The sequence below is a fragment of the Fragaria vesca genome, linkage group LG2, assembly GCF_000184155.1.
Source record: "Fragaria vesca subsp. vesca linkage group LG2, FraVesHawaii_1.0, whole genome shotgun sequence".
NCBI lineage: Eukaryota > Viridiplantae > Streptophyta > Magnoliopsida > Rosales > Rosaceae > Fragaria > Fragaria vesca.
This window is the reverse complement of record NC_020492.1, coordinates 28213386-28217383: the sequence shown is the minus strand read 5'-3', so window position 1 is coordinate 28217383 and position 3998 is coordinate 28213386.

Below are 3998 nucleotides of genomic sequence, written 5' to 3'. Positions count from 1 at the left end.
TATATATATATATATATATATATATATATATATATATATTACCAAGCAAATATGTTTATTACATCAAAATTGAGCTAGAGGTAGAAACCCTAGCTCCCAAAACCAAACTACTCGCTACCCATCATCCAAATAACATCAATATACAAAATTTAAAGACAAAAGAGAGAAGAGAAGTGGTGAATAACAAGAGCTAGCCACAAATTGCTATATATGAAGCAATTATGACTAGTCTTGGTTTACAACTCTCCCACGTTTACCCAAGTCTTGCCCCTTGAAGCTTCTTGATATTGCTTGTGAGATTGATGAGGATTTGGTATGAAAGAGTGAGAGGGAAGAAGGGATGGTGGTGAGAGGAAAATGGGAGAGATGGTCTTGAGTAGGAAAATGGGAGAGTTAGAGGAGAATGGAGATACGGTGGTCTTGAGGTGAAGTGAGGATGGGGGGATGGAGTTGAGGTGAAGGGACAGGGCAAAGCCATTCCCGGTCTGTGTGCGGCTGTGTTCTCTCCCTCCGTGTAGGTCTCCTCTCTTCCTCTAAAAGGAATATATATAGCTCAAGGGCGTGTGGGCTGGTCTCCACAGAGAGAGGAAAGATGAGATTATGGTGATGTGTCAAGCCATAATTGGCTCAAGTTGTGCTGCACGTGAGATGAAGAACATGGCTGGTCTGCACGTTTTTGAGCTTAATTAAGCAATTAAGCTTAATTGCATAATCAACTAATTAAACTTAATTTGCATAATTGAGATTTCCACAGTTTCGTCCTTTTGCTTAAAACTCCAATTTGCTCAACTTCAGCGTCTTTTCTTCTCAATTCCGCCGCTTATTTTCTACAAAATAAATAAAAAAAGATTAATTACGAAATAATTAACATGAGATTGTTTGAGTACTAATTACGTGTGTAAAAATACACGTAATTAGGACTCCTTCTATTTTTGGGTACGCATTAGCGTGGTAGACATATATAGTTGAAAATCTAAGCAATCTCAGTTAAGAATGAAGAAAATACATTAAGAAAAGAGAGATAGAACCTGAAACAATTTTCTCAGTCTTTGCAATTCTGAAAGCCTTAATAATTATTACAAGACTTTAGCTATTTATAGTAGTTGAGGAAAAATAACAGCAAAACTGAACTAATTACATCATAAAGAAAATCTCTCATCAGCTGAGCTCCATCACAGAATGTATGATAGCTATACCCCATTAGCAGCTAGGATTAGAGAACTTAATTAGGAATATCCCTAATTAACACTCCCCCTCAATCTCAGCAATGGTAAAGAGACTGAGATTGACACTGTGGTTTTTAAAAAGAGGATTGTGCAATCCTGATAGAAGCACAAAGTGTGACGTTCTTAATATGTTTATACCCTTTATTTACCCTTTGTTAACTCCTATTTAATTGTTTTAGCTTTATATTTGTGTTTAGTGTAGAATAATTGCTTAATGTAGAAATATGTAGGTTTTAGTGTTAGAATGCATAGTATTTTCGGATTTGAATAATTTGGTGTTGAAATTGTGCTAAGTGTTGGAAATCCTTGTTTACTCAAGATTCCTGTCTTGATCAGGATTCCATCTTTCCTCTTTCCTAGTTTCTAATTTTCTTATTTCTATTTCAGGAAAGTCTAAACCCGTGTTGATCAGGAAATGTTTTCCTGACTCATGAGGGAAAGGTGGCCGGTAGCTAGGAGATCCTGCTTGAGCTAGGAGAAGTACAATCCGAGATATGTATGGAAGATGCCGTGAGATTTCCCAAGTCACCAAGGAAAGAGACCGTGCGGCCCAAGAGAGAAGGTTTTCCAAGTTCAAGATGGTTTTGTCATTCCTTAATGCATAAGGATTACTTGAAGACCAAGAGAGGAAGTTAAATCCAACTTGGACTTGGTTTTGCCGATTTAACAAGGATTCCTTGTGCTTGAGGAATTCTTGAAGATCAAGTCTTGTTACTCTATACATAGGGCACGACATGGCAGCAGTTTATCATCATCAACCCGTGCAAAATTACGCAAAAGCTTTGCCGAAACTTCATCATTCTCCAAACACCATAATCCAAACTCACCATCATCCTTGATCCGAAGCAAGTAGCCTAGGGTTCCGCTCACTCGAAGAATAGAACAAGTAGGGATATTTTGAGAGTGAATTCCATCTTTTACTTTCGGATTAGAATGTGTTCGTTCTTTTTTATGTTTGTTTTAGGTTTTTGCTTAAGTATGTTTCGATTCTTGTCTATGAGATAGAAGTACTTTTGAGCCATGTTTTGAATTGAAGTTTATGAATCCGTGTACTTTAAGATTTTCAGTGTATTCTTCTATTTTCATGTGTAATTGATACAAGTAGTTGATGTTGCATGTGTTAATCATCCAAGGTTCGACTTTGATACAAGTAGTTGATAAGTTGCATTGTCTTTGCTATTTCACCGATTTTCTACCTATGTTTGATTTGGACTTGTGCTTAAACACATTGATTCTTTATGTGATACGTAATTGCATGATTAGTTTGTGTGTAACCTATAAGTAGAGCACGTAGCCGAGCTTGTTTGTGTCACGATGTTGAAGGAAACCCATAGTCTAATTCAAAGTATGTCTATGTCATAGGAACCACGTAGGAACTTATGTGCATATCAAATTTAGGTTGTGTATTTGCTGACGGTGTGGACTTAATTGAGATTAGAGATCGTCTTCTTTGTTCTTGCATGGTTGTTTGGTTGTGTTTGCATGATTGTTGGTTGATCACATGTAAATATGTATAGAGGTAATTTAGGATTTATTTCCAATGTCTATTCCGAAATCATCAAACCTTTAAACCCTATATGCTTATTTTGACATTTATATTAGGTTAGTGGATCTACCCTGTAGTTGGATCCCCGGTTTAGAACGATCCCTGCTTGCTTTATACTACGATTGATTTGTTGACAGGGTTAATTGATGCGTGTGCAAATACGTCTTATCAAATGGCGCCGTTGCCGGGGATCCTTCGGGATCCTCGATCTTTTTAATTGTCGAAATTTGCATTGTACATATGTCTATATGTTTATATTTGTAAAGTTAAAACCATGAATTTGTATATGATGTAATTGTGTTTTATTTTTGTCTTTCTACTTTAATACTTGTATGAATAATGTTGTAGGTTGTAATGCACAGGAATAGGTAGGATCCCTTTTGTTAATTCTAGCCTTAACCCTTCTTGTTTACTCTCGGGTTTGCATGAGGTTGTGGGCGGCTTTTATTAACACTTGGAGTCATGTTTTGTTCATAAGTTTGTTGCTAGCTGAGTACATTGGTACGCTCCTTCTATTACTTTGGTGCATGGGACCAAAATTGGATCTCAAGAGCCTTGAAGACATACATCTCGGTGATGGAGTTCTCATTGCTCACTAAACGAGTCCTACCATGTTCACTATTTCTGGATTGAGCTATTGACCTTTAGAAACCACGCTTCAAGCTTGTGATCGAAACATCTATATCCAGGCCGCATGTCCACCGTGTCTTACCATCTAAAATCATTATTTATTTAAGTGTTTTAGTAGCAACTCGAGAATAAGCTTGTATGACTTTGTAATCTTAAAGATTGGTGCCATGTATGATTTTGTATTTAATTTGTTCCGAAATTTATCTCTTGATTTTCGAATTTCTTTTCTTTTCCTTTGTTTTGTTTTCCTTTGATTGATTTTTGGAACCCTTGGTTCCTTTCTCTTATTTATAAGAACCCTTGGTTCTTAGCTTAGTCTAGTTTATTGCTTTTGATTTCGTTTTATCCTCATGCATTCTAACTTGATCTTGGCCAAATGGTTTTTCAGGTGCTAGACGTGCATGCAACCTCGACTCACTCGTTCGTCTTCACAAGGAGCTCTTGTTCCATTGAATCCGGAGATTGACCGTGCTTGTAAAGAACAAAGAAAGAAGCAAAAAGGACCATCAAGTAGCACGATTGGACCTTTGGAATTTGAAGAGCAAGATCCTCCTTCTCCCTTTCGGATCCAGTCCGAATCTTCATCTTCTTCCGAA